The sequence below is a fragment of the Larus michahellis genome, chromosome 6, assembly GCF_964199755.1.
Source record: "Larus michahellis chromosome 6, bLarMic1.1, whole genome shotgun sequence".
NCBI lineage: Eukaryota > Metazoa > Chordata > Aves > Charadriiformes > Laridae > Larus > Larus michahellis.
The window spans coordinates 12,527,960-12,540,732 of NC_133901.1; the positions used below are offsets into that span (position 1 = coordinate 12,527,960).

Sequence of the window (12,773 nt, forward strand, 5' to 3'; positions counted from 1 at the left end):
ATGCCATTTATGCAGCTTTCCCTGTAAGTATTCATTTTGCACATTTTATTTTGAACTATAGATGTGATCGTGAGGGCGCAAAATCGTGTTACAGTGTTTAGCAGCATCTTGAATGGATCTTAAGTTGGGCAGAGGAAATTCTAGCTCAGTTACAAACAATGCCGACAGTCCTATTGATTTCAGGACAGCTTGGCTTTCACCACAAGTAGAAGAATTTCACAGCAAATAATGTTTTGTTTGTTGAGTTCTTTAAACAAAATCCATCTGCAGGGGTTAGCATTTGAATCCAAATACTCATAATTCTGCTGGTATTTTGTTAGGATGAGAAATACTAGATTGAAAGAGTCCCTTGGGTCCATGATGATTATGTTAAAAAGGAAAAAAATCCAATCAGCAGGTATGTTTTATAACCCTGTTTCCAGTTTGTATGATTTCTGTATTATGTGCGATTGGTTTTTGTGTTTGTTCTATTCGCATTAAGGGTTTTTACCAAGTGGGTAAGTGTATTTAGGCATTCTTAAGAGCTTAAATCTGCGATACACCATGCTGTATTGGCTTGTAAATGCATAAAATGTTTCAGGTTGAACCTGGAAAGCAAGTGTTAAAAGCCAATAGAATACTATGAAAGGGGGCGGTAAATGGAAGTGCAGGAAGAGCTAAACTCATCTGGCGTAAAGTCCTTTGGCCCCAGAAGTCCCTTCTCATCTAGGGTACTGACTGTTCCTACCTTTGCTAGCAGTTATCAAATGGTGTTTTAAAATCTGTCCTTAGATGGCTGTATTTTTTTCATGTGAAATTCAATAATTTATTCCAATGGCGTTCTGCCAACTTCAGGCATCTAGTGTCTCGTATTTTTTACGAGCATCTCTCCAATTTTATGTGCTGTTTTCTATAGGTGTGAATTGTGTTTAGAACTATAATGTAATCAAAAACAATCTTTCTGGTTTTGTGTGGTTTTGGTTCTCTCAAGTCTGTGTTATTGTTTTATCTGTAGTATCTACTTAAAATGTTTGGTTTTTTTAAGCAAGAAAATAAACCTTGATGTGTTTACATGCACCATTCCTGTCTTAAAACAGTTGTAGAAATTGTAATTACTAGCTCTTTGGGCTTTTTTTTCACTGATTTAATGGAAGCACCATGTAATTTTCTTGTAAACAAAGGCAAATATTTACATTTTTAATATGTAAAAAACTATAAGCTCTAAAGTTTGTCTAATAAACCTGTTAGAATGTGTGTATATTTACTGTGGTTTTTATCTTAAAGTATCCCTCCTTACCTCTGTTGGAAGGAGTTATTCACTGCTTAATAAACATTGCTCTCAGCAGAGTGCTAATTAGGAATTAAACGACATGCCTATGTGGTACGTTCCCTATTTCTAGAAGGGTTTTTGCTAGGTGTTTGATGGGATCTGTAACAAGGTGTATGCATGTTCATCTGCTTTGGAGTGATGGAATGTCTACGCTTCTAAGGAATTTGACTGCCACGTCTCACTCTTGCTTGTGCTGTGTCCCCATCTCGCTCTCAGGACATGTCCGTGTGGCTGCTGTACTGGTGCCAGTGGGTTGCTGACTGGGAGCTTTTGTAAAACTACTTGGGCACCAGCTCCTACTAGAATAATGCTGGTACTGATGACCAGTTGTCATCAGCTTGAGGTAATGTATAGCAGAGCTCTGATGATTTATCTGATTTGGGGATTTTATTTTTCTCTGCAAACCCTTGAGTAAGATGGGAGAGGTCTTCTATGAGGAGTGTTGCCGCTTACTTCGATAACGTGATGTAAAAGCACAGCAAGAGGCTTTGGCGCGCAGGCAGAATTACCTTCTGCTGCTGGTGGTGTAAGTGGATGAACAGATTTACTACAGTTGTGTGTCTGTCATTGCTGATACTGATGTATTGCCTCCGGGAAGGTGATTGACCTGGAAATCATTCTGTAGATAAATGGTTAATATAGGGTTGGTACAGGGCAACAGTGCTTGCAAATTGGTACTTTCTTAGGCAAGAATATTGCTATATCATCATCTTCCTTTCTATTGCCCAAATACAGCCTCTGAATGTAGCCTAACCTTGACTTCACAAGCTTTCTTTATTGCGAATGTGGAATTTCCTTTCCTCTTTTTGTGGCAAATTAGAGAAGATAAGGAGCGAACTAATACAGAGCTAAAATGAAATGAGAGTGGCGACAAGACTTACAGTGTTGTTGGTGAAAGACCAGCAAATGTGTGCTGAGCTATCAGTGCTGGGAATTTGTTTTGCAAGACTTGTTTTTGTCACTCCTTGGTCAGTAGTTTCTAAGGTGTATTCAGTAGAAATTACTGGGCTTCTATAACTGTCAACTGTTTTTCTCAAATACAAAAACTTTCATGTTTGTTTGCTGTAACATAGTCTAAGTGCTATTCTTTTAAACTGTATTTATAATTGTAATGACCAATTCACAACTGTCCTTTTGAGATTGTTTTCTAGGGGTCCCTCCCACAGAGCAATTCACCCCACACTCTTCACAACATTTTCTGCTATTCTGTTATTCTTGCACACTTAGTTACTGGCGGTCACATACTCCGAAACCGTTGCTTTCAATGGTAACATCAGAAAAACAAACAGCTCCCGCTGATAGACATTGCCGTCTCCTGTACAAGAGTGAAGGTCGCACCTTCTTTCTCGCTAAGGATTGTTGTTACAGATCTCATTATTGTCTTTCCTACATAGTTTTTTAACTAATCCTGGAAGTTAATCTTGGGTTAAATTGAAGTCTGCAGTTTTGATGTGGGAGGGGAGTATGTGATGCTTACTCCCACTTCTGCAAAAAATCAGGAATATGCTGAACTTCCAGACTTTGGGAGTGGTCTTGAGACCAGCTGAGTGACGTGTGGTGCATAACGTGAGGCAGACGGTGCCTCTGGCTTTGCAAGGCCAGCTATCTTTTCTTGCCTAAAGTCTTTAATTCTGGCAAGACGGTTGTGCTGGTATTACTGAATCCCTTCTCCAGTGTTGTAGTAGCCTTGTTGTGTCTGTGACGATTAGGGTTATAAGGAAAACAATGTTTGCAGGTAGGACTGTAATAACTTACGGTTCTCCTAAAATTAGTTTAAAATTAGGAAAACAAATAACTTGGAGTTCAGGTATAAAATTGAGTGAAAAAAGTCATTAATAGATTATCTTGAAGTACGTTACTTTAAAATCTAATCCTATCCTGAATGGTGTAATTTTGTAATATGGAAAGCTATGAGCTCTTTTACTGGAGCTGCTTGCTTAATTTAGATTAAAATTGTACCGTAAAAGGATTATAGAGTGTATGCCTGTGCTAAGAAAGGATGTACTAAATATGTTGAGGTCTTTTTCTACTCCTAGCTTCTTTTTGAAAGTGCATACTCAATGTTGGATGTTTTCTGCTGAATTTAAATGTGCCACGTAACATCAGGATGTGCTAATGGGATGTTTCGGATGGATCGCGGGAGCATTTATTTGAATACATTTTTGTTCAACAGGATTCTGAGTTTTCTTGCTGCTCTTTCTAGAGAGAAGAATTCAGTGCTGGACTGTCCTAAACATTACTCATGGTGCAACTCCAGAGAAGAGCTTGGTTTATCTGACGTGAAGAGGAGGCACATGTGCAGGAAGCCAAGAGGACATGGGCTTTCAGTGCATCTGGAAAAATGATCAGGTATCAGCAGCTGTTGATGTTTAAAGTGTTGTAACTAGTCAGAAACTTGAGAAGATGTGAAACAGTAAAGTGCTCATTCCTGCAGTTGTCCTTAAGTTTTAGGTGTGCTTTCCTTTCAGTGGCAGGAACGATGTAAGCTTACCTTCTTGTTTTGTATTGTGTCCACAGCCCTTTCAGTGCTGAACTTGCTCAGTTGCAGGAGCTCAGTTGCAGACACCTAACAGGATCCAGTTCAGAGGGGAGTCAACAGGAAGGGACGAGTGCCAAAGGGCTGTTTGCATTGACTGAGTTGAAGTTAATCTTACAATGTTTAGATTTTTCAAATATAACTTGAACTCTGAAAGCATTTGAATCTATTAATTCAGGTTTATTGATTTTGTGAGGGGTTAACTTTGATATATTATTTTTCTATTGTTGTAAGTACTTTTTTATTGTTCTTACTATCGTGATTGGCTGGAGAATGCAGAATTCCTCACAGGAATCTGGGCTGTTGTAGCTGGAGTAGAGACACCGGCAAAGTTCCAGGAAAATGCAGGGTCGTGGTTCATTTTGAAATCTGAGCAGGTTGTAAGTTCAATACTGTAAGAACTATGTGTTTTTAGCTATTTATTTGGCTTCAAGCAGCTGTTCATCATTTCTAAAATAAAATCAGGTGTCTCAAGTAGTGTCAAACTTTACTATTGGAGGTAATTGCTCTGCATAGGTACTTGGATTAGTGATTGTTGCTGATTCTGCTTCTGATGTCTGCTGCCATAGGTGGTGCAGAGCTTGTGCATCTCTGGCATCCTGCCTCCAATGCGTCCCTTTGGCAAGTATTAGCCATGATCAGGGACTTGCTTTAGCAAGTTTACAGCCCTTTTTGTTATAGTGAAAGGGGGATTCATTAAAAAGTAGCTTGGCACTTCTGCGGTAGACAGCATTTGTTTGTTTTGTACTTCTGTTCACAGTTGTGCTGCCTGTCTTTGAGAAGACAGAGCCCGCATCCTGGAGGAGGTGTGGGCTGTCTGGGAACAGCCGGGTTCAGCTCAGGGAGAGAAGCTTTGGGAGGCTGAGCAGGCCAGGGGAGGAGGAAGGAGTGAGAGATGCAGTAGGCAGCCAGGAGCCTGCAGCTCGCACAGGGAGACTAAGGTAACACTGAGAAGCAGACAGTTCTCAGTGGGGATGAGAAACTTCCCTAGGGACCAGACAGCGCTGGGCGGAGTCTGCTGCAATTTGGACATCGAGGGCTAACTGGAAGCCTGGAACCAAGGCACAGCAGGCAGGGAGGGTCGTGTATAAATCCTTCCTATATCTAGTCTGACTGACCTTGTCTCTCTGAGTTTCCCTTACTGAAAGCTTTCTAGTTCATATCCTAAGAAAACTTGTCGTTCTTTTTCAGGGAGCTCCCCATGAGGCAAAGTTCTCTGTGTATTTGGCAAAGAGCTTTGACTGACAAAGAGCCTAGTCTCAGGCAGGTTGATCCTGTTGACAAATTCCAGTTCCATTTTCTGAGGAGTGGCCAGCCGTGTAAGAACACCTTTGGACATTTTAGAGAGACCACTTAGGACACAGGGTTAGGAGCTTTAAGATGGCTTTTGGTCTTCGAGTGTACTCTTCTTCCCCTCTGCCCCCTCTGTCAGTCTTTATGGTCTGTTGTCACTTTTGAAACATGATGTAAATGGCAGGAGGCTTCTTTCTTTCTGACTCATATTCTGTAATCTTCTAAGGCATCTGTGTGAGCTCGCGATTTTTTTTTTAATGTACATCGCTTTTGATGTTAGCATAATACTTAAAATGTTTTGGATATTGCTATTCCTAAGAATATATAATCTGTTGAATCTGTGTCATATGTGCAGTTTTTTAGTTTAACTATACCTATTTTATTTATTAAAAATTAAATGGTAAAACTTGTATGTTACCAAACGTGCATATATCTGTGTGAAGAACTGAAAAGGAGCAAATTGTATAAAAATTCTGTAGTCTTTTGGGAAATAAGTTTAGGGGAATGTTTTAAAAAAAAAAATGTTTCTTGTTTTCTTTATAGATGCTAGCTGAGAGATCACTTATTCTTGTCTCTTTAACTGTAAAATTATCTAAAGTTTTCTTATATATCCATATATCTTATATATCCATAATGAAAGAAAACATTTAATTGCTTCACTCAAGGAGGCTGAAAGTGGTTTTGTTCTGTACATTTTCTTTACATTTGTATGATATTTGTTGTAAGGAGATACTTCATGCAGAGAAAACTACAGATATATAAGTTTTAGGAGATGCCTGAGCCACCTCTTGAGTGGGATTGCAGGAAGATGTGAGATGGAGCTACATTTTGGGATTAATTTCTTAATATAAAAGCTGTCAATTTTTACCCAAGAAGTGGGTGCTGTAGAGGCAGAGATTCCGTATATTTAGACTCTAGCTGTCTCTCGTTATGAGTTATAATTAAGGTGAAGTATTTTGCTGAAGAATTAAATTCTCCCTTGATTTGAACCTGGTTTCATCTCAATGAAAGCAGTTAGTTGCATGAACTACCCTGCCCTTGCTTCATCAACAGCAATTCATCAGTTGCTTCATCAACATTGCTTCTTATTTATCTTATTTTTCCCAGTTAATAGACCAGACAGTCTATATTGGAGTGCTATATGCATGGTGGTGGCTTAGGGATAGAAAGTACGGCTCATAAGGGGGACTATGACATTTAGTAGATGGCATGTAAGGGGAGAACAAGTGAACCAGGCAAGCTTCTAATTGTGTAGTCCAGTATATTATATCTTTTGTGAAAAGTATACAAGCACTTTCTGTAAACCTTTGCTTACTAATAAAGGGGAGACTGGAGTTTGAGCAGGCTCACATCGCTCTGCTTGAAGGGAAACGCAGTCACCTTTTTCACTCTGCTTAGGGAGAACTGTAGGTTATAAAACACTCCTGTGAAAGAGTTGTCCTGGAAGGTCCCAGGGTTAATGCTTCAGCTGACATGTCTTTGAACATGACTCTCATTCTTTCTCTCTTAGCCATGACTTGTATTTACTACTGTGGTGCTTATTTTCCCTGGATGGGCAAATCTTGTGCAATACAAAACTGATGGTTTGACTGCTTTGGAGTATTAGGACATTGGCTAACACTTATGTACCCTTTTGGCGAAGGCTGTTTAATTTTTGGTTGTCCCTTAAGGACAGCTCTGTGATTTAATTCAGAAAGCAAGTATTTGGTATGCCATACCGCATCTCCTGAGATGTCCTGCTTTGGGGTGCCTTCTACGTTGTACTGCATTGTCCAGCATCGTGCTTGCAAACAAGGATCAAAATCACCTCTGCTGACAAATTTAATGCTCTCAATCTGAATATTCTGGACCAAAAATCTCTTAATCATGATTGTAACTATTTAAAGTGCTGTCATAACTGTTCACAAAGTGAGTGATTCTGCATCGTGATACCTCAGACAGATCAAGAGGACTCTAATAGGGTCTGCATTTAGCAGCGGGGGAACAGTAGTCTCCTGGGAGAAAGTGGAATAAAAAGCAGTAAGCTCTGAAGCAAAAGCTGCTAGCTTCATGAGTGATGCTAGTCTGGGAGGAAGATGCTGAGCAGGTTTTATTTGTCTTGAGAATATTTACATAGGGCTGATCCACTGTTCTTGAAGGAACTTTATCACAGTACTACAGAGAAAAGTATTAGTACTAAATATAGTGCCTTATTCTCTAACTTATATGTGCTTGAATTCTGCTGTCTTAATGGGCTTTCAGCAGGTTTTGTAGGTTTTTTTGGTAGAAATATGAATATTATTCCTCGGAGAGGTTGTATAACAGTAGCAAGGAGGAAAAGATTTAATTTGTCAAGACCTTCCACTGCAAAAGATCAGAGTAATGTTTTAGCTTCTGGTCTTGCTGCAAAGCTTTCACTACTTTGATATTTTCATCGGAGAAGAGGCGTGAAAGGTTCCAAAAGATTGTCTTGACCCATTGCATCAAAGCATTGTTACTATTGCTGGAAATTCTTGGGAGATGATTTAATTTTTTTTTTCCTTTACCTCCTAATATAGGAGGCAACATGACTTCCATAGGCTGCTGCTTCACTAGTTTACCATTTAGAAAAGTTCTAATAGCCTAAGTAAATTTTTCTTGTTCCGGTTTGAGTCCATTCCTTTTTCTTTTTACCATAAATGTGGAAGATAGGTTTCCTCTTTCTTTGCAGAAACTGTTTCTATATTTAATAGAAATATATCTCAACCCTAGCTTCTCTTTTTACTCTGTTCAGATGGAGCAACCTCAATGAGTTAGATCACTCATCCCTCGTAGCTCACCTTGTTAACTCTCTTTTCTTGTCCTTCTGTCATGGTTTCTCCCTTTCCTGAAAAGCCCGACCCAAAAGTGGACTGTACCAAAGGCTTTATCAAAACTGAGTAAATCGTGAATTTGTGCTCCTGTCAATGGATAGAAGTTGCCTTGTTTGTGACAACTTGTTATTTATAATTTGTGCCCAGCCTGTGATCCTCTCAGTCCCAAATCCTCATCTACAAAACAGCTGCTCAGCACTTGTTTCTATATTTGTGCAGGTGATTTTTTTTTTTTTTTCCCCCCTCTGAACAAAACTTGACCCTGGGGAATTGTACAGCATTTTTTTAATCACTTCTCCAGTTTCATTAATTCCTCGCCCCAATAGTTTCCCATTTATGCATGCCTTTTTGTGGGAATAACATCAATTATAGGACTTTTCTTTCCTCATTTACTGGGGCTTCATTGTCTGGTGTCTCATTTCTTTTGCAGGCTCCTAACCTGGGAGAGGAGAGGTGACTGTAGCTCAGTTGGCTTTAGAAGTATCCCTTATAACTGCTAATTATACATACTTATTTTTACTTCTTCTGCAGTATTTCCCACTGCTGGCAGTTCTGTTAGTGTTAATTATTGTTATGGAAGACTTCATTTTGGCATGTTCTCTGGGAGGAACATTATTTTGTGATTGTTTCCCTGAACAAATAGATCTGCTTGTCTCACAGGGCCTCTGCTAAGGGTTTCAGCCAATGATTTCTAGAGGAAAAAAACCCAGCAAATAAACAGATTTTCATCTCTTTGGTTGTATTACCCTACTCCTGACTATCTGTATTTACGTTGACTTCTAGATTGTTCATCCTCTCGTTGATAACTTTACAACCCATTGTCTGATTTCAACCACGTGTTAGAGACCGAGGTTTTAAGATAACAAAATTCCTACAGGTTTTGTACAAACAAATGGGCAGCTTGGAAAGAGATAAATGTAAGTGTCCTCACACACCCCTGACCGAAGGAAAGGATGTGGCCTGGGTCCATGTAGTTTCAGATGGCAGAGAGTTCCCCCAAGGAGGAAGACCTCAGTTAGCAGCTTCCTCAGACACAAGGGTGCATGTCCTGTTTCACGTGTCCTCTGCGCTTCCTGCCATCTGGTCACGACGACTGTAAATCTGGGAAGACCATTGTTCACTTGCTGCATTAACTGCCTTTTTATCAGCAAGGAAATGGGCTCTAATGTTTCTTATGTAGCAGAGTTTTCTTTCCAGACAGAGTTCCAGAGCTTCTGAGGAGCTGGGCCGGTCTTCCTTCAGGAATAAAAATCTGCAAAGTCTTTGGAACTTCCCCAGCCTCATCAGTGCGTGTTCTTAATGTTATAGTGGCATGACTTATCCTAAAATGACACAGACTTTTATTGTGGTGAGGAGCCTGAAAGGTAGGGCTCATCTGGAAAGAGTGGGCTTCCTGGGAAAACCACCCAGAAACGCCTTAAAAAAGGAATCCATACCAGCCTCATGCTTAAACAAGGGAAGGCATAATGCATTTTGTCTTATCGTAGAATGGCTTAGGTTGGAAGGGACCTTAAAGCCCACCCAGTGCCACCCCCTGCCCTGGGCAGGGACGCCTCCCACCAGACCAGGTTGCTCCAAGCCCCGTCCAACCTGGCCTTGAACCCCTCCAGGGATGGGGCAGCCACAGCTTCTCTGGGCAACCTGGGCCAGGGGCTCACCACCCTCACAGCAAAGAATTTCTGCCTGAGATCTCATCTAAATCTACCCTTTTCCAGATTGAAGTCTTGTCATTGGCTTTTAGTGCCTTTTGTGTCTTTTTTTTTTTTTTTTAAGTTCCTGAAGTGTTGTTAAAGGCAATACAGGGTTAAAGGAAGTCATCAGGTAATCTTATGTACTCCTTCCCATCGTATCTTGCAGAGTACAGTCAGTCAAAAAAAAAAACAACTGGCAACTGTACGGGAGGTGGTTTTGCTGTAAGAGGCCGCGCTTTGGTAACAGAAGTTGGTAGCACTTTCATTTGAAGACTGTACAGTGGTGGTCCAAGTGTCCGTGAGTTTGTTTGAATAGCTTTTGGGTAGACGATGATACAGGTAGCTTTCTGCTTTCATTTTTAAGCAGAGCTGAATGTCTCACCGTGGCTCACCAACGATGCTGTTTTGCGAGCAGAGGCAGCTCTGTTGTTTCTGGTCTGAGCCTTGTTCCAGGGATAGCCTTATTTATTGCCTGTGTAGCAGCAACTTGGTCACCAAAATGTACACCCTAGCTTCATCCTACCCCAAAGGCAACCCCTTTACCAGTGAGGGACTTGCCTTCTGGCTACAGGCTCTGGGCCGTGGTGGCTCTGCAGCTGCCACAAGAGCAGTGAGGCAGGAGTGGGGTCCGAAATCACTGTGGCTCTCCCACTGTAAACAGATTCCCTTTCAAAACAGGGCTTGTAATTAGGGCCCCTGACTCAAATTGCAGCTCACCTGTTCTCATGGCATTGTGCATGTCCCACTTTTGGGCTTTTTCTCTTTGAGGGACTTTTTTTCCTTTGGTCACACTTCTCGGCTCCTAGTTCTTGGTGCTGGTCCTGTCAAATTGCAGTCCTTTTCACCTGCATTTGCAGGGAGGACTTCTCAGAGTCTCAGATCTGAGGAGATTCTGGTTAAAAGCCTGAAGATCTGATGGTTTAAGTATGATTTGTGTTCCTTCCTTCCTGTCACCCACCCCACTGCAGAAGATTAGGACATTCAGAAGAGGAATGCATGCCTAGAGGGTTGGAAGAGTCGATCAGAGACTTGACAGAATTTAGAACTTGACAAGAAAATGTCCCTCTGGCCATCTTATCTATGCAAATATTTACTGAGGCTTTCTCCTGTTAGAGAATCGCTTGCTGTTTCACTTCACCTATTTATTCATCCAAGTAGGAAGTTTTCACAATGGAGTCCCTCTTGTACCTCCAAGTGTGTGCCGAGTAGGTTTATAAACAGCCTTATTGATGTAGAACTAGGAAATCAGCCTTTGAGTAACTTTCATCGCCTTTCTAATTTTCCGCTTTTGTGAGTGGAGCATGCCACAAGAAGTGTAAGGCGTTTGCTTTGCTTTTCTGCTTCCCTTTGTGTCCTTTACTGGCCACCACCAGAGACAGCACACTGGGATGAACAGGCCTTTGCTCCCGTGCAGCAGGACCGTCCTTTCCAGTCAAAGGTTGTAGTAGGATTTTTGCCCAAGATCAGCGTCGAGTTACCGAGGCCTATAAATAGCAAACGTATCCTATTTTTGATTATTGGCATAATATTGTTAGTCTCAGTCTTCTGCAATTCTAGTAGTTTTCCAGTTTATTAAAATTGAAGGTTACAGGATTGGAGAACTCGTTAAATGATTATTTTAGGACTGGGCTCAAATTAATATGATGTGCCAACTTAAAATGTTATGCCTAGCAGATGCCGTATAACATTCCTATTAGTTACTAATTGGCTTGAAAGTGCTTAATTATCTTTTTCAAATATGGTTTGAACAGATATTTTTAAAATACTTCTAGCTTTCCTGTTTGCACCCATTACCACCAGTTTTGTCTACTATGTCTCCTTGTGGTCCAGTTACTTAGTTACTCATTTATCCTTTCAGAAATCCTGCTACCTATGAACTTCTTGCTAGTGCTTGTGTGCTCCCTTATGAACTTTGGGGTTTTTTTAATATCTTATAACCTTGTTGTACTTTGTGCAATTTTTTTTTTTTCTATTTTCACCTTAATACTGAAATAAAGTTATCTGTAGAATCGTGTTTGGGCATCATATACTTCACAGAGTTCCCTGCTTTTACCACTGTTTTTACCTGAATGAGGAGGAAAGTAATCTCTTTCTAATGTTGATCAACTTAGTTACTCACCACTGATGCGTTAAAAGCCATGTAAAGTGTATTATTAAAATATGGAACTGGTTGCAACCATCCTGTTTTCTAATGCTGTTGTTTGGCTACCAACATAATCTTGTAACAGCCATCAATTTTAGGCCAGTGATTGCTTTTTCTTTTTCGTAATGAGTTAAGGTAGTTATCTCGCATTAAATTAAGGACCTTTGCGTTTGAGTATTGAAACCTGAGCTGTTGAGACATGGATGAAATTAGGTGTTAGTGTGTCAAACCAAGTCACCACAGAGAGGAAAATCTTAAGTTGTATGCGCAAGCTCTTTTTCTCTACTGGAGTCTTCCTGGGGTTTTGTTACTGCTTATTTTCCCTGCTGGGTGTTTGTGTTTGTTTTTTTTTTTTACATGTCATTTCAATTAACCCTTGGAAACCTCTGAAAATTATTTTCCTTTCTGTTTTTATACTGACTTCTCTTGTTCTATACCAATATTTTTCCTTTTCTTCCACTTGCGCGTGGTACTGTGCTCTCCCTTCTACTTCCTGAATTTATCCCTTTTCGCTTTAGGGTAAGAGAGGAAATTACCGGTTTTTGTTTCTGTTTTGAAAATGCCAGGGAAATCTGGGAGCTGTTGGTGTACATCGTGTGGTGGTGAGGTTGGCTGTGGAGCTCTGGAGGGGACGGGAAGGCAAGCACTAAGTAACCTGGTGCAACGGTGGCACAAAGTGATCCCTTTGATGAAGAGCTGTCTCTCACCGAACACCCACTCCCGCTTCTCCTTGTGGGTAGTAGCGGTTGCACTGGCTGGGTAGAAATCTCATGCTTTGTGTTTTGCAACTTTTAGTTCTTAAAGAGTAGATACATCTTCAGCAAAAGCTAACTTGCACTTTCTTTGATCTTGAAAGTAGGTAACAAGAAATTTGCATTAATTTTAATTTTCTCCAGCCAGCGTTATAAAGCTCAATTCAAAAACCTAAGTCCAAAATCAAAGCTCAATTTATTGTGGCCGCTGTTGAATT

General features: G+C 40.5%; 1 protein-coding gene across 3 annotated transcripts in view; it reads left to right on the forward strand.

The window, feature by feature from the left end:
• Positions 1-12,773, forward strand: part of MAP3K13 (mitogen-activated protein kinase kinase kinase 13) — a 78,464-nt gene that overhangs the window by 24,776 nt on the left and 40,915 nt on the right. For all 3 annotated transcript variants that reach the window (XM_074592627.1, XM_074592628.1, XM_074592630.1), the window contains exon 3: positions 3,513-3,658. The gene's annotated coding sequence lies outside the window, so the exon portion shown is untranslated. The remainder of the gene's footprint in view (positions 1-3,512; positions 3,659-12,773) is intronic.